Source organism: Hyperolius riggenbachi, chromosome 1 (genome assembly GCF_040937935.1).
Source record: "Hyperolius riggenbachi isolate aHypRig1 chromosome 1, aHypRig1.pri, whole genome shotgun sequence".
Lineage (NCBI taxonomy): Eukaryota > Metazoa > Chordata > Amphibia > Anura > Hyperoliidae > Hyperolius > Hyperolius riggenbachi.
The window spans coordinates 472,913,405-472,935,927 of NC_090646.1; the positions used below are offsets into that span (position 1 = coordinate 472,913,405).

The following is a 22,523-nucleotide window of genomic DNA, read 5'->3' on the forward strand; positions in this document are numbered from 1 at the left end:
TGTGTAACATCAGCTGACTGTCTGCAATGGGAATCGCATGTGGTATGCGAAAAAGTAGTGCAGGCAGTACGTTTCTTTTTCCTGTATGCGGGAACCGCACTTAGATGTGACCCAGTCCTTGCGAAACATGGGCTGTCACATCTGGTGCAATTCTACTTATGGGAAAACCATATGTGGTTCCCCCAGGTGTGACCCCTACCTGAGATCTTCTGTACACCAAGTGACTGTTGTGTATGCTAAACAGTGTATTGTTGCTACAGAAGATAAGAACTGAAATTTTACCTTCCTGGTAATGTTAAGGCTTGTACCAACCAACTAAATGATTAACTTGTTTGCATACTGCGCATGCAAGCGAACAACGGACTGCACGATATGGCCACATTTAAAACAAGTACAAGTTGTTCAAACATGTGAGCAACTGCATGATATCAGCTCAACAGTCGTCTGAATTGAACCACCCGTTGGATCCGCAAATCGCCTGTTATCAGCCGCTCATTTATTTGTTTATCCCACGTTCACACGCTCAACTATCATCCAACAGACCAAGTTTGGACGATAGCTGGGTGGAAAAGTTGCACATGTGTATGAGCCTTTAGGTTTATGTTAAGCACAGTCCCTCCCCACACCTATGATTAGGCATAATCCCTCCTCAAGCCCCCAAAATAATTAGGCAGTTCCCCCCAATCCCCAAATATAACTAGGCAAAGTCCCCCACAAGTCCCAAAAATAACTAGCAGAACCCCCCTCCCCCCCCCCCCCATATCCTCCAACATAACTGGTCTCCCCTACCCTCCAATCCCCATAGTTAGACCACATGCCATACAAACCCCTTGTGTCAGTGATGGGCATCTGCAAATAACTATAAAGATGGTATATTTACCTGCAGCCTTGCCCTTTGTGACAGTCTTTAGAAGTGCAGCACGTGGGCAGCATGGTGGTGTAATGGTTAGCGCTCTTGTCTTGCATCGCTGGGTCCCCGGTTCGAATTCCAGCCAGGTCAACATCTGCAAGGAGTTTGTATGACAATATAGACATATGACTATGGTAGGGACTAGATTGTGAGCTCCTCCGAGGGACAGTTAATGATATGACTATATATACTCTGTACATCGCTACGGAAGATGTCGGTGCTATATAAATACTAAATAATAATAATATCTCTTGCACAACAGCCATTGGACCATACTGTGCTCGGGTAACGCAACTGAAGTACATATCCCTCCGCAGGGCCATTTCTTGGGCAGTGCGGGTAGGGTGACCATCCTGGGTGCAAACCAGCTAGTAGAAGAAGGGGGGCGCAGGCAGAAGGACATAACCGATAGGGAGCTGGTGACGCGCGGTGCAGCCAAATAGAAGAAGAAAGAAGATTACCAACTCGATCACCCTCCTTGACTCCTCCTGGGCTGCCTGCGCCAGATGTCAAGTCATCATCATGTCACCACCGCCTGATGACACCTGATGTCCTCTAGCACTACTGCAGGCTGTCAGTTTGCGGGGCCCATGGAAGAGTTGGCTTTTCAGGCTCTCTTCACCTGTGTGTTTTCCTGGTCCCTGCTTCCTCCTGGATGAGCGGCTGGTCACTAGTATGTAGGCAGATCTACTTTTAACCTTTTTTTTATCTGGAGTTCGTTAATAAATAGACTGAATGTACAGACGTGTTGTGTCTGCTTGGAGGAGGTAAGTCCACCACTGCCTCCTCTAATTACCACATTTTTGGCTTTTAAGCTCCTTTAAAACCCCTTTTATCCTTTTGGCGCCTCTGTTCTCTCCTATATAATGTTGTATCCACCCTGGGTGGAGGGTTGTGACCCTTTTCTACTATCTACAGAGAGCGACTTTTTATTCCTGAGTGGGGTCAGGATAATCTCCCCACCTGCCTTTACTGGTTAATGGTACTAAGAATTCCTGACTGCTTTGAGTCCTATGGGAGAAAAGCGCTTTACAAATGTTATTGTATTGTATTGTATTGTATTGTACAGTGGTTGCCTATTGGTGACCCATGCTTGTGAGTATAACAACTATTACTCTTTGTCATTATCCCCTTTGTCAATACATACTACACTATTGGAGCTCTTGGTGTTCCTCTGTTTAACTCGCTTGCAAGTACTTTTGATCTGTGGCTGTGTGACTGTCCCTAAAGTAACGGTTCGCTAGTCCATGGAGGTGGGGGGGAGGACGCAATTTTTACACCTGCGACCTGGGTGCAGTTTAGCCTAGAAATTGCCCTGTCCCTCCCTATCATCCAAGACTGTCTATTTAACTAGCTATAGTAAAAATACAAATTTTTATGTATAATATTTATATATAGTAAATATACAGTGGTGTGAAAAACTATTTGCCCCCTTCCTGATTTCTTATTCTTTTGCATGTTTGTCACACTTAAAGGGACTCCGAGCTCTGAAAAAAAAGGAAAGTTGTACTCACCAGGGGCTTTTTCCAGCCCAGTGCTGGTCGGGAGGTCCCACGCCGGCGTCCTGGCTCCTCTCCTTCTCCCCGCTCCGGAATGGCTGGCAGGCCGCAGCCCGGGCGACACTCTCCCGAGTGTCGGGCTGCTTCTTCCGCATATGACGCGGATTACGTCACACGCCGGCCGCCTCGCGTCATCACGGCGGCCGGCGTGAAAGTACTGCGCATGCGCGCTTTGTTCGCACATGCGCAGTACTTTCACGCCGGCCGCCGTGATGACGCGAGGCGGCCGGCGTGTGACGTAATCCGCGTCATATGCGGAAGAAGCAGCCCGACACTCGGGAGAGTGTCGCCCGGGCTGCGGCCTGCCAGCCATTCCGGAGCGGGGAGAAAGAGAGGAGCCAGGACGCCGGCGTGGGACCTCCCGACCAGCACTGGGCTGGAAAAAGCCCCTGGTGAGTACAACTTTCCTTTTTTTTCAGAGCTCGGAGTCCCTTTAAATGTTTCTGCTCATCAAAAACCGTTAACTATTAGTCAAAGATGACCTAATTGAACACAAAATGCAGTTTTAAATGATGGTTTTTATTATTTAGTGAGAAAAAAAAACTCCAAATCTACATAGCCCTGTGTGAAAAAGTGATTGCCCCCTCTTGTTAAAAAATAACTTAAAGGTGGTTTATTACACATGAGTTCAATTTCTGTAGTCACCCCCAGGCCTGATTACTGCCACACCTGTTTCAATCAAGAAATCACTTAAATAGGAGCTATCTGACACAGAGAAGTAGACCAAAAGCACCTCAAAAGCTAGACATCATGCCAAGATCCAAAGAAATTCAGGAATAAATGAGAACTAAAGTACTGTAATTTAAATCTATCAGTCTGGTAAAGGTTATAAAGCCATTTCTAAAGCTTTGGGACTCCAGCAAACCACAGTGAGAGCCATTATCCACAAATGGCAAACACGTGGAACAGTGATGAACCTTCCCAGGAGTGGCCGGCTGACCAAAATTACCCCAAGAGCGCAGAGAAAACTCATCCGAGAGGCCACAAAAGACCCCAGAACAACATCTAAAGAACTGCAGGCCTCACTTGCCTCAATTAAGGTCAGTGTTCATGACTCCACCATAAGAAAGAGACTGGGCAAAAACGGCCTGCATGGAAGATATCCAAGGCGCAAACCACTTTTAAGCAAAAAGAACATTAAGGCTCGTCTCAATTTTGCTAAAAAACATCTCAATGATTGCCAAGACTTTGGGGAAAATACCTTGTGGACCGACGAGACAAAAGTTGAACTATTTGGGAGGTGCATGTCCCGTTACATCTGGCGTAGAAGTAACACAGCATTTCAGCAGAAGAACATCATACCAACAGTAAAATATGGTGGTGGTAGTGTGATGGTCTGGGGTTGTTTTGCTGCTTCAGGACCTGGAAGGCATGCTGTGATAGATGGAACCATGAATTCTACTGTCTGCCCAAAAATCCTGAAGGAGAATGTCCGGCCATCTATTCGTCAACTCAAGCTGAAGCGATCTTGGGTGCTGCAGAAGGACAATGCCCCAAAACACACCAGCAAATTCACCTCTGTATGGCTGAAGAAAAACAAAATGAAGACTTTGGAGAGGCCTAGTCAAAGTCCCGACCTGAATCCTATTGAGATGTTGTGGCATGACCTTAAAAAGGCGGTTCATGCTAGAAAACCCTCAAATAAAGCTGAATTACAACAATTCTGCAAAGATGAGTGGGCCAAAATTCCTCCAGAGCGCTGTAAAAGACTCATTGCAAGTTATCGCAAACACTTGATTGTAGTTATTGCTGCTAAGGGTGGCCCAACCAGTTATTAGGTTCAGGGGGCAATTTCTTTTTCACACAGGGCCATGTAGGTTTTGAGGTTTTTTTTCTCACTAAATAATAAAAAACATCATTTAAAACTGCATTTTGTTTTCAATTATGTTATCTTCGACTAATAGTTAACGGTTTTTGATGAGCAGAAACATTTAAGTGTGACAAACATGCAAAAGAATAAGAAATCAGGAAGGGGGCAAATAGTTTTTCACACCACTGTATGTAGTGTGTGTGTTTAGTCTTTTACTAGGAAGCCCACAGCTGCTACATGATTGACTGAAAGATGGTAGGGAGCTTCCTGCTGATGGCAAGTGGAAAGGCAAGGCAAATCAGGCACTTGCCCCCTACAGGTGAATGAGAGAGGTGCATGTGATTATACAGAGCCACCTACTGGTAGACAGTAGAAGTCCAAAGATATCCTACCAAACTACGGTATGTCACCAGCATGTGAAATAGAGTTTCAGGACTTGTAATACTTGTATATACACATTATTCTGTCTGGACTTGTAACACTTGTATATACACATTATTCTGTCTGTGTGTAATGCATACTGCTTATTGGTTTCATGCACACTAAAAAAAAAGTAAAAATGATGTTCTCAGACAGCACTCATACATTTTGACAGGTATTAGACTGACTACGTAATGCATGTTATATAGTTTGCTCAACTTGTGTTAGACACACAACGCATGATGGGCTTGATTCACTAAACTGATATCACTGCCATTTTCGCACGCATTTCCACATTTCTGTGCGTTCGCAAATTATTTTCGCATGAAAACGCAATCGTTTTCACGTGAAAACTTGTGATTGCGCATGATAATTTGCGATTGCGTGCAAACGCGAAAATGTGCGTGAAAACAGCCGTGATATGAGTTATCACGGTTTAGTGAATCAAGCCTGATGTGTGAATACACACACGCATGTTTTTGTGTGAATACTTCCCTATGTGTGTTTTCAGGATGCATAATGTTTTTCTACATCTTTTTACATTTATTGATTTCCCAATGAAAGTGCATCCAGTACATTTCAATGGCCCCCTTTACATGGTCAGCAATTTGAATTGCCTCTCTTTGAAACGCGTTGCAGGAGGGCTGTTAGTGTGCGTTTTCACACAGCACTGTTAACTGTAGTGAATTAATAGTACATTCTTGCTGTGCTGTCAAGCAGTCGGGAATTCTTAGTACCATTAACCAGCAAATCGATCATCTAATGTCTTAAGGTGCGTACACACGCACTACAGCAGCCAACGGCGGGTCCATCGGCACCTCCCGCTGGGCAGGTTTTCAGCAGACTGTAGTGCGTGTGTACGCACTGTCGAAGGACTGATAAGGCTGTTCCTGAACTATAAGCCCTGCGAATCGTTCAGAAACAGCCTTATCAGTCCGCCGACAGTGCGTACACACGCACTACAGTCTGCTGAAAACCCACCCAGCTGGAGGTGCCGACGGACCTGTCGTTGGCTGCTGTAGTGCGTGTGTACGCACCTTTAGGGTAACTTCATTAGGGACTTGCAAGTGTATTCCACACTTGATTTCAGTGGCAGCATGCTTGTTACAGATTGTGACATTTGGAGCAAAACATCAGCACGTCAGCCTGGTTGTTGATGTCTTTTTAAATGGTGATGCCACTGGCAGCCTTCATATGCTTGTCACTGCAGGTTTCCTTTAATGTTTGCTGTGTTTTCTCCTGTTTATTATTATGAAGCTTATGTATTTTACTCCTTTGGCCCTGCTGAAAATTTCCTTCCTAAGCTGAGCGAGATGGAAAGCTTTGCATAAATCCATTCCAAGAAACAATGAGAATCGGCTGCATAGTGTGACTTAATGCTTGCCTTATATAGACAGGTCTTTTGTCCGCACAACAAAGGATCCCATATTATCTTGCTCTGGAAACAATTGTGAATCTCTCTGCAGTGGCAAAGATTTCCCTTCCAGCTTGTATACTTTTTTGTGAGCCACAGAATACTGCTTGTCATTCATGTGTCACACACACACTTCCTGTTTATTGAATGCTATGAGAATGTACAAAGTCTAGTAACCAATCAGTATGTGGATGTAATCAAGCCAGTTGAAGATAATTTCTGTTACCATAGGTTACAGTCCTGTTCCTAATGACTCATATAAATACATCCTATGCTTGGTATAGCTCCCATGTTAAGGATTTCTGTGGCTGGCAACACACTTTTCAGTGGCAGTTATACAGTGGCACTTAAAGGATCCCTGAAGTGACATTTGACATGATGAGATAAACATGGGTATGTACAGTGCCTAGCACACAAAACAACTGTGCTGTGTTACTTTTTTCTTTCTCTGTCTGAAAGAGTTAAATATCAGGTATGTAAGTGGCTGACTCAGACAGGAAGTGACTACAGTGTGACCCTCACTGATAAGAAATTCCAACTATAAAACTCTTTCCTAGCAGAAAATGTCCTCTGAGAGCAGGAAAGAGATACAAATGGTCAATAGTTCATAGATTGTAGCTCTGGCATACTTCAATGAATGTGTCATTGAGCAAAAACAATAAAACAGTTAAAACTTAAAAAGTACATTTTAACAAATCATTTTATTGATTTTAATACAACAAAACATTGCCATGAGGCCACAACAGGACAGAATTAAGCTTATATACAATCAGAGGTCAACAATATCATAAATCATAGTACAGGATACTCTAGTACATAGTGGCTCCTTCCTAGATATTCTTTTAAGAATTGTCCATAGCGTCCAGGGAGCCCAAATTGTTTCAGGAGCATTAGATACGTCGTCCTAACTTAATTATAGTACATCAAATTATACCTCTGTATTAATGCAGGGTATATAGCTTAAAAAGAGAGAGAAGAGAAAAAGAAAATAAACAGAGGAAGGGAAGAACAGGTTAGTTAGGTCGCCTCCACCCCCGCCCCCAGCACCACACCATCAGGTACTATACCCAGATCAAAGTTATTAATATTAAAGATTATACCTTTAGCTTAGGAAGGAGTGTCAGAGGTAATATCTGGATTACCAATCCATGGAGACCAAATTTTTTCAAATTTATTTGGACAATTTCTACTTAAATAGGTCAGTTTATATAATGTCAAAGATTGGTTCACTGTTTTTTTCCAATGATTAATCGAGGGGCCCCCAGCGCCCTTCCATACTCTTAGTATTTCTTTGCGGCCATAGAAGGTAAGTAGTTGAATTAGATACTGAGCATGCTTATTGACGGAGGTTTCGCCCAGTATCCCCAGGAGCGCCAACTTAGGATCAAGAACAACTTGAACGGTTAAAATAGCATTAATTATCTGAAAAACTTCGGTCCAAAACGTAGCGATGACATGGCATTGCCAAAATACATGAAAAAAGGTACCGTCTTGTTGGTTGCATTTAGGGCAAGTAGCACTGTTTTCACGGGAAATGCTGTTCAACCGTACTGGGGTCATGTAAGTCCTATGCAGGAACTTAACTTGAATCAGTCTATCTCTAGAACATATCAGGAGCTTGATAAAGTAAAAAGTACATTTAAACATAAAATAAAACTGTGGAATATCTTAAAAAGTCATTTTTAGGAGAAGGAAGATAGATACAATTGTTTATTTCATTAGATTATCTTCGCTTCGGGTGTCCTTTAAAAGATGTGAGATACTGGATCTCTAAAGCTGTATACTCACCACAGTGATGAGGAAGATGGATCCAGCGATCCACTATCCAGTGGGTGTGTGCAATATCACACAACGGGCACGAACGTGAAGTCAAGCAATCGCGTTACTTTGCACGGAGTCATTGGGGATCTTAGAGATCACTGTGACGGTCTTTAATGCCAGGCAACGCTAAATGACGTCCACGTGATTGCACGCCTGTACCCACGTCGCAAGATTGTGGAAGCAATTTTTCGTTGCTCAAAGTATCGCCGGTCATCCAGAAAATCATCTGGAAAATTGCGTTCTGACATCGACAGTTGAGCATGTTGATTTCCCTTCCTACCTACCCTGTTACAATCCATTGTCCCGCCTCCTCTCCCCATAGCAACAGCACATCGCTTGGCTGTAGCTTAGGAACTTGTTTTGTGCCTAGATATGTTGCCCTATGGATCGAATTTGAATCCCTGTGGGAGACAGTTGTAGTGCATGGCTTCGTGAAGCTGGCCTCCCTACAATCAGCTCAAATAAAAATTCCATCATGATTGGTTAGTTAGTCACTTACCAAACATGATGGAATTTGTATTTGTGCTGATTGTAGGCGGATTGCACAGGATGAAGACCAAAAAGTTGTGGAAAGACAATGACATTAGGTAACAGAAATCTGCTGCAGAGGTTTACCTGGGTGACTGACCAGCTTGATACCATCTCCCACCACATTGTTTTCCTCTGCTGTTGACTGGTCATTGTTCTTTGGTCATGGCATTCACTCTTCTTATATGTACTCTGCCTGTTAATGCTAATTAATCTTAACTTGCATGCAAAATTAATGCAAATTCTATGCAGATTTAAATTTGCCCAGTTCAAATCAGCAGGCTGCGCTCCAGTTTGTGCATGAGCATGTTTGCACAGCAGCACAAGGCCGCTCCTGGAAGAGCGACTTCGGCTTACTGCACAGGCAAGTCCGTACTGGTGCAGGTACAGTATAGCTGCACTCATACACAGCAGGGAATGATGCCACAGGAGGTTGGATGTGTTCAAAGGGTCTGTACACAACTACAGTGGGGTCGAGGATGACATGGGAATCCTCTGGGCTATCCAGAGGCTTCCCTCTACCTAGGAAGCATCCAACTCTCTTTTTTGACACCTTGGGTTCACTTTAACTAGTAAATAAGTGGTGATTTCATAATTCAAAATTACGACTTGATATTATTTTCTGATCATTACAAATTACAATTTCATGTCGTAATTGCTATTTTCTTGTCGTAATTACAAAAACGCAAAACTTTGGTTTATCACTACTAAGGAGCACCCTAGATACAGAATTCACCACCTCCTTGACTTTCCAGTGCCCTAAACAAATGTTGCTAGGAGCTTCACTACATAAGGAACATTTTTTTTATTTATTGCTGATATCATGTATAATCACCGCATTCCATAGAGTACAGTAGTCCACAGAAGGTACATGCACAACGTTTTGGGCTATATGCCCTTCCTCAGGGGCCTACTAATCTCCCAGTTCAGTCTGCAGCCAACTGCAATGAGCACTAAAACCTCTGTGTTAAATTTCACTTTACAGCTCTACAGCCAAGGCTGCAAGGAAGCAGTTCAGCATGACTCTGACATAATAGTTGGCTGCAGACTGAAGTGGAAAGTTTGTAGGGCCCCTGAGGAAGGGCAGATAGCCCAAAACATCATGCCTGTACCTTCTGTGAACTACTGTATTCTGTAAAATGTGTTCATTATAGTTATGTTGTCACTGGTATGGTTGAAATCCTAGCAATGTGTTGTTTTGTGCTGTAAAGACTGCAGATGCAGTCAGTCTAGCATAAATCACATTCTTTTGCATAAAGTGTGTAAATCCGTAACCACTTTGCATCCAGGCCTTGTTTCCCTCAGATGGACCAGAGCAGTTTTTACATTTGAGCTATGTCCCTATTCAATCAGCAATAACTTTATCCCTACTTATGACACCTAAATTAAATATGTATCTTTTTTCAAGACAAACTAGGCTTTCATTTTATGGCAGATTTTCCCTCAATTTTGTTTTCCATGCATTCTAATGGGAAAAAGAGGAAAAAATATAAAAAATACATTATTTCTCAATTTTACCAACTCCAGTATAAAAATAAAAATTGCCACTGTAGATGAAATACACAAATTTTGTTTGGCAATTTCTCCCATTTATTAAAAAACAGATTATGTTCCTGTCACAATTTATGGTGAAGATATTTGATTCTGAAATAATGCTACAGTGTGTATTTTTCACTATGAACTGAGAAACTCAAAGTACTTTTAATGGTAAAAATCAATCTTATTGGTTCAGGGAACATATATTACCTTTTACCAATTAGTGCTGCAGCAGATAGTGCCAGAAATGTGCAAAGGAGCAAGCCCAATCCTGCACAGCTCTGCTTCATCTACAAGACATATATCTATGTCCTTGTGGCTTAGATGAAGTCACAGAGGACGTATATATACTGTAGTGGTGGATTATGTGGTTAAAGGGTAACTAGACTATTGTGTATAGATAATTCCTCATCTAGTTATTTTTAAAAGAGGAAGTTACAAACAGAAAGGTCAGGCTTTTAATGGTACCCATTAACGGTTCAATCATGCCGCGAGCACATTAAAAGCTGAATTCCTGCTAACCAATCTGATGTGATTCATGATCTGAGAAATGCACCAATTGCATTAATCCAATCAAATGCGTTAGGGGGAATTCAGGCATTAACCACTTGCCGACCGCCCACAGCCCATGGGCGGCGGCAAAGTGGACGCCTAAAGGACCGCAATACGCCTTCAGGCGGCGCGTCCTTTAGGCATGCCGGGGGAGCGATCGCGTCATTGATGACGCGCGCTTCCCCCGGCAACTGGCTCCGCCCACCCGCCGTAACATCCCGCCGGCCATACGGAAGCGCCGGCGGGATGTTAACCCCGCGATCGCCGCTACAAAGTGTATAATACACTTTGTAATGTATACAAAGTGTATTATACAGGCTGCCTCCTGCCCTGGTGATCCCAGTGTCCGAGGGACCACCAGGGCAGGCTGCAGCCACCCTAGTCTGCACCCAAACACACTGATCTGCCCCCCCCCCGCCCACTGATCGCCCACAACACCCCTCAGACCCCCCCTGCCCACCCCCCAGACCCCTGTTTGCACCCAATCACCCCCCTAATAACCCATCAATCACTCCCTGTCACTATCTCTCAACGCTATTTTTTTTTTATCCCCCCCCTGCCCCCTGCCCCCTCCTGATCACCCCCCCACCCCTCAGATTCTCCCCAGACCCCCCCCCCTGTGTACTGTATGCATCTATCTTCCCTGATAACCTGTCAATCACCCGTCAATCACCCATCAATCACCCCCTGTCACTGCCACCCAACAATCAGCCCCTAACCTGCCCCTTGCGGGCAATCTGATCACCCACCCACACCAATAGATCGCCCGCAGATCCGACATCAGATCACCTCCCAAATCCATTGTTTACATCTATTCTCTCCTCTAAACACCCACTAATTACCCATCAATCACCCATCAATCACCCCCTATCACCACCTGTCACTTTTACCTATCAGATCAGACCCTAATCTGCCCCTTGCGGGCACCCAATCACCCGCCAACACGCTCAGATTGCCCTCTGACCCCCCCTTATCAATTCGCCAGTGCATTAATTACATCTGTTCTTCCCTGTAATAACCCACTGATCACCTGTCAATCACCTGCCAATCACCTATCACCCATCAATCACCCCCTGTCACCCCCTGTCACTGCCACCCATCAATCAGCCCCTAACCTGCCCCTTGCGGGCAATCTGATCACCCACCCACACCATTAGATCGCCCGCAAACCCGCCGTCAGATTACCTCCCAAATGTATTGTTTACATCTGTTATCTTCTCTAAACACCCACTAATTACCCATCAATCACCCATCAATCACCCCCTATCACCACCTGTCACTGTTACCTATCAGATCAGACCCTAAGCTGCCCCTTGCGGGCACCCAATCACCCGCCCACACGCTCAGATTGCCCTCAGACCCCCCCCCCCCCCCTTATCAATTCACCAGTGCATTAATTACATCTGTCCTTCCCTGTAATAACCCACTGATCACCTGTCAATCACCTGTCAATCACCCATCAATCACCCCCTGTCACTGCCACCCATCAATCACCCCTGTCACTGCCACCCATCAATCAGCCCCTAACCTGCCCCTTGCGGGAAAACTGATCACCCACCCACACCAATAGATCGCCCGCAGATCCGACATCAGATCACCACCCAAGCGCAGTGTTTCCATCTATTCTCTCCTCTAAACACCCACTAATTACCCATCAATCACCCCCTATCACCACCTGTCACTGTTACCCATCAGATCAGACCCTAATCTGCCCCTTGCGGGCACCCAATCACCCGCCTACACGCTCAGATTGCCCTCAGACCCCCCCTTATCAATTCGCCAGGGCATTATTTACATCTGTCCTTCCCTGTAATAACCCACTGATCACCTGTCAATCACCTATCAATCCCCCATCAATCACCCCCTGTCACTGCCACCCATCAATCACCCGCTGTCACTGCCACCCATCAATCAGCCCCTAACCTGCCCCTTGCGGGCAATCTGATCACCCACCCACACCAATAGATCGCCCGCAGATCCGACGTCCGATCACCTCCCAAGTGCAGTGTTCACATCTGTTCTCTATCCTAAACACCCACTAATTACCCATCAATCACCCCCTGTCACTGCTACCTATCAGATTAGACCCCTATCTGCCCCTAGGGCACTCAATCACCCGCCCACACCCTCAGAATGCCCTCAGACCCCAGCCCTGATCACCTCGCCAGTGCATTGCTTGCATCTATTCCCCCCTCTAATCACACCTTGAGACACCCATCAATCACCTCCTGTCACCCCCTAGCACACCTACCCATCAGATCAGGCCCTAATTTGCTTCGTGTGGGCTCCTGATCACTCGGCCAAACCCTCAGATCCCCCTCAGACCCCCTTCCGATCACCTCCCCAGTGCATTGATTGCATCTATTTTCCCCTCTAACCACCCCCTGAGACACCCATCAATCACCTCCTGTCACCCCCCTAGCACTCCTATCCATCAGATCAGGCCCAATACAACCTGTCATCTAAAAGGCCACCCTGCTTATGACCGGTTCCACAAAATTCGCCCCCTCATAGACCACCTGTCATCAAAATTTGCAGATGCTTATACCCCTGAACAGTCATTTTGAGACATTTGGTTTCCAGACTACTCACGGTTTTGGGCCCGTAAAATGCCAGGGCGGTATAGGAACCCCACAAGTGACCCCATTTTAGAACAAAAGACACCCCAAGGTATTCTGTTAGGTGTATGACGAGTTCATAGAAGATTTTATTTTTTGTCAAAAGTTAGCGGAAATTGATTTTTATTGGGTTTTTTTCACAAAGTGTCATTTTTCACTAACTTGTGACAAAAATTAAAATCTTCTATGAACTCGCCATACACCTAACGGAATACCTTTGGGTGTCTTCTTTCTAAAATGGGGTCACTTGTGGGGTTCCTATACTGCCCTGGCATTTTAGGGGCCCTAAACCGCGAGGAGTAGTCTAGAAAACAAATGCCTCAAAATGACCCGTGAATAGGACGTTGGGCCCCTTAGCGCACCTAGGCTGAAAAAAGTGTCACACATGTGGTACCGCCGTACTCAGGAAAAGTAGTATAATGTGTTTTGGGGTGTATTTTTACACATACCCATGCTGGGTGGGAGAAATTTCTATGTAAATGGTCAATTGTGTGTAAAACAAATCAAACAATTGTCATTTACAGAGATATTTCTCCCACTTAGCATGGGTATGTGTAAAAATACACCCCAAAACACATTATACTACTTCTCCTGAGTACGGCGGTACCACATGTGTGGCACTTTTTTACACCCTAAGTACGCTAAGGGGCCCAAAGTCCAATGAGTACCTTTAGGATTTCACAGGTCATTTTGCGACATTTGGTTTCAAGACTACTCCTCACGGTTTAGGGCCCCTAAAATGCCAGGGCAGTATAGTAACCCCACAAATGACCCCATTCTAGAAAGAAGACACCCAAAGGTATTCCGTTAGGAGTATGGTGAGTTCATAGAAGATTTTATTTTTTGTCAAAAGTTAGCGGAAAATTGATTTTTATTGTTTTTTTCACAAAGTGTCATTTTCCACTAACTTGTGACAAAAAATAAAATCTTCTATGAACTCACCATACTCCTAACGAAATACCTTGGGGTGTCTTCTTTCTAAAATGGGGTCATTTGTGGGGTTCCTATACTGAACTGGCATTTTAGGGGCCCTAAACCGTGAGGAGTAGTCTGGAAATCAAATTTCGCAAAATGACCTGTGAAATCCTAAAGGTACTCATTGGACTTTGGGCCCTTTAGCGCAGTTAGGGTGCAAAAAAGTGCCACACATGTGGTATTGCCATACTCGGGAGAAGTAGTACAATGTGTTTTGGGGTGTATTTTTACACATACCCATGCTGGGTGGGAGAAATACCTCTGTAAATGACAATCTTTTGATTTTTTTACACACAATTGTCCATTTACAGAGTTATTTCTCCCACCCAGCATGGGTATGTGTAAAAATACACCCCAAAACACATTGTACTACTTCTCCCGAGTACGGCGATACCACATGTGTGGCACTTTTTTGCACCCTAACTGCGCTAAAGGGCCCAAAGTCCAATGAGTACCTTTAGGATTTCACAGGTCATTTTGCGGAATTTGATTTCCAGACTACTCCTCACGGTTTAGGGCCCCTAAAATGCCAGGGCAGTATAGGAACCCCACAAATGACCCCATTTTAGAAAGAAGACACCTCAAGGTATTCCGTTAGGAGTATGGTGAGTTCATAGAAGATTTTATTTTTTGTCACAAGTTAGTGGAAAATGACACTTTGTGAAAAAAACAATAAAAATCTATTTTCCGCTAACTTTTGACAAAAAATAAAATCTTCTATGAACTCACCATACTCCTAACGGAATACCTTGGGGTGTCTTCTTTCAAAAATGGGGTCATTTGTGGGGTTCCTATACTGCCCTGGCATTTTAGGGGCCCTAAACCGTGAGGAGTAGTCTGGAAATCAAATTCCGCAAAATGACTTGTGAAATCCTAAAGGTACTCATTGGACTTTGGGCCCTTTAGCGCAGTTAGGGTGCAAAAAAGTGCCACACATGTGGTATCGCCGTACTCGGGAGAAGTAGTACAATGTGTTTTGGGGTGTATTTTTACACATACCCATGCTGGGTGGGAGAAATATCTCTGTAAATGGACAATTGTGTGTAAAAAAAATGAAAAAATTGTCATTTACAGAGATATTTCTCCCACCCGGCATGGGTATGTGTAAAAATACACCCCAAAACACATTCTACTACTTCTCTTGAGTACGGCAATACCACATGTGTGGCACTTTTTTGCAGCCTAACTGCGCTAAGGGGCCCAAAGTCCAATGAGCACCTTTAGGCTTTACAGGGGTGCTTACAAATTAGCACCCCCCAAAATGCGAGGACAGTAAACACACCCCACAAATGACCCCATTTTGGAAAGTAGACACTTCAAGGTATTCAGAGAGGGGCATGGTGAGTCCGTGGCAGATTTCATTTTTTTTTGTCGCAAGTTAGAAGAAATGGATTCTTTTTTTTTTTTCTTTTTTTTTGTCACAAAGTGTCATTTTCCGCTTACTTGTGACAAAAAATAATATCTTCTATGAACTCACTATGCCTCTCAGTGAATACTTTGGGATGTCTTCTTTCCAAAATGGGGTCATTTGGGGGGTATTTATACTATCCTGGAATTCTAGCCCCTCATGAAACATGACAGGGGGTCAGAAAAGTCATAGATGCTTGAAAATGGCAAAATTCACTTTTTGCACCATAGTTTGTAAACGCTATAACTTTTACCCAAATCAATAAATATACACTGAATGGTTTTTTTTTTTATCAAAAACATGTTTGTCCACATTTTTCGCGCTGCATGTATACAGAAATTTTACTTTATTTGAAAATTGTCAGCACAGAAAGTTAAAAAAATCATTTTTTTGCCAAAATTCATGTCTTTTTTGATGAATATAATAAAAGTAAAAATCGCAGGAGCAATCAAATAGCACCAAAAGAAAGCTTTATTAGTGACAAGAAAAGGAGCCAAAATTCATTTAGGTGGTAGGTTGTATGAGCGAGCAATAAACCGTGAAAGCTGCAGTGGTCTGAATGGAAAAAAAGTGGCCGGTCCTTAAGGGGTAGAAAGACTGTGGTCCTCAAGTGGTTAATGGGCATGACCAACTGTCTCTAAATGGAAACGATTGCTCAGTCTCAGAATTGCCTTATCTTACAGTCTGCAACAAAATCCCACCAAATTGTCTCAATTGACACAAACCACTTCTTTCTATTATCATCCTGGTGTTCTCCCATCATTTCGAATCACTTCACAAAAAAAGGGCACATGGAAGAGTCTAGTATTGAACAATCTGTGCACAGGCTGTCCTTACAGCCAACATCCTCCTTTGCTGCATCTGTTTTCAATGCAAGTTGTGTAATCTGCCCGTGTATGGGCTCTGCACATCTATGCAGCTGGTCAACTCGGGTGCAGCCTGTATTTGAAAGTGCTGCCAATATCTCCTGTTGTACAAAAGTGTCAGTAATGAATACACGTTGCTAGGCTACTTACAACCATCCATCTACCATGACTAGAAACTCATAGCTGGCTGCAGAATAGAGTGGTGATTTTTAATACCAACTAAAATACTAAACAACTTGCAAGTAACTGGCCATTAGGGATGGTCAATGAGATGCATTGAGTTCCCAATTTATTAATGATAATGTAAATGTTGGACGCACCTTCAAAATAGACCAATCAAATTCCATTATGGTGGTCTATTTAAAAAAACTTGCATAATTCTGCACCAATGTAGAATGATTTGCATCTCATGGCCATAAATGGAAAAATATTATTGTTTGAGAAAGCACAATATGATTGGAGGGGTGCAAAAAAAAAAAAAACTCTTAAAGAGAATCTGTATTGTTAAAATCGCACAAAAGTAAACATACCAGTGCGTTAGGGGACATCTCCTATTCCCCTCTGTCACAATTTCGCCGCTCCCCGCCGCATTAAAAGTGGTTAAAAACAGTTTTAAAAAGTTTGTTTATAAACAAACAAAATGGCCACCAAAACAGGAAGTAGGTTGATGTACAGTATGTCCACACATAGAAAATACATCCATACACAAGCAGGCTGTATACAGCATTCCTTTTGAATCTCAAGAGATCATTTTTGTGTTTCTTTCCCCCCTGAGGGGGGAGTGCATAGCAGAACCACAACACTGAAGAACTTGGCAGCCTTCCAGACACAGGCTGACAAGTCTGACAAGGGAAAGATACATTGATTTATTACAGAGACTGTGATAGTACAAAGTGCTGCAGTAAGCCAGAACACATTAGAATAGCTTTTGGAACTTGTAGGATGATAAAAAACAGGATGCAATTTTTGTTACGGAGTCTCTTTAAGACATTGCTTGCACAGAACAATAAGTTATGATTGATTTTATGTACAAATTGATAATTTCACTGATCTATCATGTTGGAAAATTTTGAGCAGAGGAAGCTGGTGGACAGTGTAGCCTATTGATTTATGCTGCACAAATTACTAAATATGTATGTACTTAGGTACAAAGTATAATAACTCACTATATCCATCCCCCTGAAACCTGGCATTATGGATCTTCTTTAAAATCACCCTCTCCTTGTACATACTTAGAAACATTAATTGGTGATGTTTTCAGAGGCTGCGAGTTCTCAGGTTGACAATGCAGCCAAAGAAGGCATTCTTACCAACCTGCATGCTAGTGTCTGGTCAAGAAGAACCCACCAAGCCATGAACCACAGGATGCACATGGCAAGCTGGAAGCTGTCAGACAGTAACACATTGGTAGTGCTGATATTTCTGTCTTGACATATGCTCTTTAACAAAATTCAGTTTATAACTGTAATTTTCAGATCACTGAGGCTATACAGAACAGTATAGAATAATACCATGCATTATACTTCCATCCAAGAATCGGCCTTTGTCTGAGAGAATGCTATCAATGCAGCTAAATGGTATGACATTATTAAGCAGAATTATTTTCATCTCGTTTGTCTGCTTGATAGCTCGGCTTATTCCCATGTTTCTAAGCCACCAAACACTGCAGTTGTTCTTTTTTGCTTGGTGTATGAGTTGCCATAGATACAGTTTTTGGCACTTGTTTTTTTTGGCCTAGCCAAGACATTAAATATTCACTTTCATATCTATATATGGGTATATTAATAATGTTCCATTTATAGGATCAAAGCATCACTCGACAATCATTTTTGGATGCATGCATTTTTTCAATTTCATGAAAATGATGTTTAGAGATTTAGAAAAATACAAGTGACTGGTTTAAGAGACAGTGGAATTGATTTATAAACAGGTGCAAAGAAAACTGGAGGAAATATGAAGCAGCTGCCCAGGGTAACCAGCTGCAATCTTTGTTTCCTTTCTAAACTAAAAAATGAAGAACAGGCACCACAGCTAGTGCTGTGAATTCAGCACCGCCCTGTCCATCTTATCTGTTAGAAGAGCTGTTTTCAGTGGTGTAATGGGGGTTTCTCCTGATCCCCAGCATAAAACCTGCCTGACAGGTTGGAGATTTAACCCTAGATCTCCTAACATATCCTAAGGAATAACAGTTGGTGACGTGCTGGTGCACACGTGCCAACTGGCACTAATGGATCTGAGCAAGCTACATTTTTTAGATATGCTGCAGTCATTGCTTTGATCTCGGCTTGGTGGGGTCCTGACCCCAAAGTGAATAACCCATGAAGAGGAGTGCAGGTGAGGTTTCAGTGGGTGGGTGTTTACCACCATCACCATAGTCATCTCAGATCACAATCAGGATGGCAGAGAGATCTATTAATTATTTATTGTGGGATTGCAGTTGCATGCAGCATCCTTACCAAGAGTGTTGTTTGTATTTTTTCCAAATTAGTCCAGTACAGCCTCGATTTCTTAAAAAACCCTGACTGTGGGTACATACATGAGACTGCAATCACACAACTGCTAATTTACTAATCTTTCCTCAACCCTCACAACCTTTCAATATGATGTTAATGAAGTCCTTCGCCTTTAAGTACCTAATAGTAGACAATTTTAAAGAAGCTCAGTCCACGTTTTCTTGATTATCTATGGTATCCTAGCTGGGAATCTTTGACAATAACTGGAATTGCCTTAGTAAGTAAGGTCCTTCGGATTCTGTGAAGCTGGGGATCATTGGAGAGCCATACATGAGTACCTGTAAATTTGGTCTGAATGAAAATGTTTCTGCAATCCTACCATGAGGTATGTTGTATCGGAATACTGGTTCCCCTCCCCCACCCATTAATGCTCTTCTCGAACAGTGATGCCTGTGTACCGCCTTAAAATAAACCTGAGATGGCAAAATAAAAAGATTTTATACTCACCCAGGGCTTCCTTCAGCCTCATAAGCACCGATACGTCTCTCACCGTACTTCCCAGTGCCTCCGTTCTGCTGCAGTCAGCACTGGTAATCTGGCTCAGACGGGACAGTCGGCTCTTCGGCGCATGCAAGTCAGATTTCAGGGACTAATTGCAGGCGAATGGAGGCACTGGAGAGGACGGTAAGGGACACATCGATGCTCATGAGGCTGGAGGAAGCCCCAGGTGAGTATAAAATCTTTTTATTGTGCCATCTCAGGTACATCCTCACTGGCGTTGCTGGGAGCATCCTGCGCAGGCGCAGTAGAGATTTTCTCGTATTCTCGAGCAAGGATGCATGAGCCACGCAAGTGTGGCAATGACATCGGTTTCTCTCTGATGACAGGTTTCTTTCAAAGGTACCTCGGCAAAGGAGATCTCAACAATTGTCCAAGGTCAAACTTCTCTTTTATGTACCACACAGAATACTCCAAAGTGTTAAAATAACAATTTTAAAAAGTTGCTGCCTCCAACCTTCAAAACATAACAGCGGGTGCCTTAGTAAAATAGTTTATAGTGGATTAATGCTAGATGTGTGTTCTGTAATCAGTTTCCCAATTTATCTCAGCACATTTTCTTTACTTTTTCCCCTCTAGGCCAAACAGTAAAGAGCAATATTTGGTGATGCTGCTGTGACTGATACAAGAAAGCATAGTTACAGATATTTTCTTACAGTATACCGAGTATTAAGCATCTTGGCTCTCAGCCATGCAGATTAGATAACACAGTGGGAAGCTTGCGCTGAAGCTTGTTTACTGCGCCTCGTTCAGAAGATATGTCTGTATGTGATGTGTAGGTGGCAACGACAACCATTTCGTCAATGATCAGTAAATGCATTCTGTGCAATCTCCAGGGATGAGAGGTCTTGAAAGACCAGCGGCAACTAAACATTCACAGGCTTGCTTAATAAAGCAGTACAAAGGAATGATGGCACACAACGTCTAGTAATCCAAAGCAAACACTCCTATTTCACCCCTCGCCTTTTAAGATAGCTGATTGGTTGCTACGAGTTACTGCACTGTGTGCACCATTGCTGTTAGATGACTAAATAAGCCTGGTAAGTACATATTACATTCCACTTGCAGGCTTCAGAGACTTCCCATCACGACTGAATTTTACAAGAAGTATCATCTTACAGGGGGAAACTGTATTAATAGAAAGCTGATGTCATCATTTATACTTAGACAGTTGTGTCATCTGCCTTTTAGAGCAATGAGCTTCAAAACAAAAGTTCTGTAAAAGTGAAGTTCAGCTGTAATTTTATAAGGGGTAAAATAGATTCATAAGTAATGTATGGAAGATTTTGACTGCTGCTTAAATCGCAGTGGTATACATGAGGGTGCACTTACAAAATGGAACTTTGGTATTTAGCAATAGACTTGTGTGTATCAAAATTGTGTGTGCCAGCCAAGCCTAAAGGTGGCTACTAACTATACAATTTGCTGAACGAACGATTCTTCACATGAACGGTCGGAAATTATTGTTTGGGACCACTAATGGACAAAACTCTCCTAACCAATCCGATCAGATTAATGAAATTAATCCAAATTTCAAATCGATTTCATTAATCTGATCGGATTGGTTAGGAGAGTTTTGTCCATTAGTGGTCCCAAACAATCATTTCCAATTGTTCATACAAGTAAACGTTCGTTTGGCAAATTGTATCATTAGTGGCTTCCTAAATAGTAAATAACAGTGATGTAGATGGTGGTCTGTGGGTACCTTCCTCCTCTGCTGTTTTTCGAGGTGACCTCACTCTGAAGCCCTGACAGTTAGTAGTTATAGGTGCCCCACTGAGCATTTCCAAGGCTAACAATCCAGTATGGTCACATGTTGAGAATAACTCTGGGATGTCTGGAAGGACCTAGAATCCCCCAGAAACTAGGGGAACAAAAAAAGAGAGACTGGAAGCCCCCTATAGTGTAGATGGGGTACTCACAAAACCGGGGTTGTGGCAGCAGCAACCATGGTAAAGTGCTTAGTAAGGTAAGTGAATCTTCACACCTGGGGCTTGATTCAATAAACCTAAATTAAATTCACTAAAACTCATATCACGGCCGTGCTATAGTTTTTGCATTGCCGCGCGCAATCGCGAATTTTCACATGCAATCATTCGCGATTACGCATGAAAATTTGCGATTGCGCGCAAAAACTCTAGCGCAGCCGTAATATGAGTTATCACGGTTTAGTGAATCAAGCCCCTGGTGTGCACTGGCCCAAGTGACATTACTTTTGTCATTCTTCAAGGTGAAAATGAGTGGCCATCCTTTTGGACCGCCTCTCTCCCTACCCTATGTTGAGAGCAAAAGCATTGGATCGAACTGCTTCTCAGTGCACTTCAAACACAGCCCGGCAATAAGGGTCCTTTTACATTACACACTTTGCTCTGAGATAAGATCGCAATACAATGGTGATGAAAAGTTGCATCGCCCAGTTCAAGTGCAATGTAAAACACAGTACAAGTGTGCTTCCCTGCAATTATAAACGTGCACGTCTTCAGTAAACACACAGCATCCTGCGCATCGTTTCAATGGAAATGGAATCGGCTGCACTGCACTGCTAATGCACTGATGTTCCATTGAAATATAAATGCATCACGTTGCAATGCAATTATATTGGTCATTGTGATGCAATGCAATGGATGTGTGTGCATTGTGATAGGACCCTAAAGTTACAAGAGGGACAAGCCTGCTGTTCGGCACCGAGAGAGGATACAAAAATCATTTCCACTCTAATATACTTACATCCAATGTCATCCGTAAGTGATAGTAAGAATTCATACAAAGGTGTATTTACCATAGTTGTCATCACATGGTAGGCGTATGTTATAGAGCTCCCCATTTTCTCTATATAGAGTAACAATGGTCTAAGAAGGCATGTTTGGTGAACTCCAAATACACATCTCATCTGAATAACCTAATACCAGATACGTCTCATAGTGGTGAAATGTCATGGTTTGGTAATTTTCACATGGCACCTTTTATTAATTGAAGCAGGTGAATGCATATTTGCTTGTTAGACTATTGCTAACCCTTACCGTGTGTGATAATTGCATTTGAATTAAGTAGCCTGTCAAGGCCTCTAGTTGAGGATTCTATAGCTTTAATATTTC

The 22,523-nt window shown here is 43.1% G+C and overlaps 1 long non-coding RNA gene across 2 annotated transcripts in view; it reads left to right on the top strand.

The window, feature by feature from the left end:
• Positions 1-22,523, top strand: part of LOC137521594 (uncharacterized) — a 97,268-nt gene that overhangs the window by 67,354 nt on the left and 7,391 nt on the right. Inside the window, exons 6-7 of one of the 2 annotated variants that reach the window (XR_011022160.1) lie at positions 4,488-4,680; positions 20,008-20,853. The exons of the other annotated variant lie outside the window; for it this stretch is intronic. This is a non-coding gene — a long non-coding RNA (uncharacterized lncRNA). Of the gene's footprint in view, positions 1-4,487; positions 4,681-20,007; positions 20,854-22,523 lie in introns of those variants that run through there. 2 annotated transcript variants of the gene reach the window in all.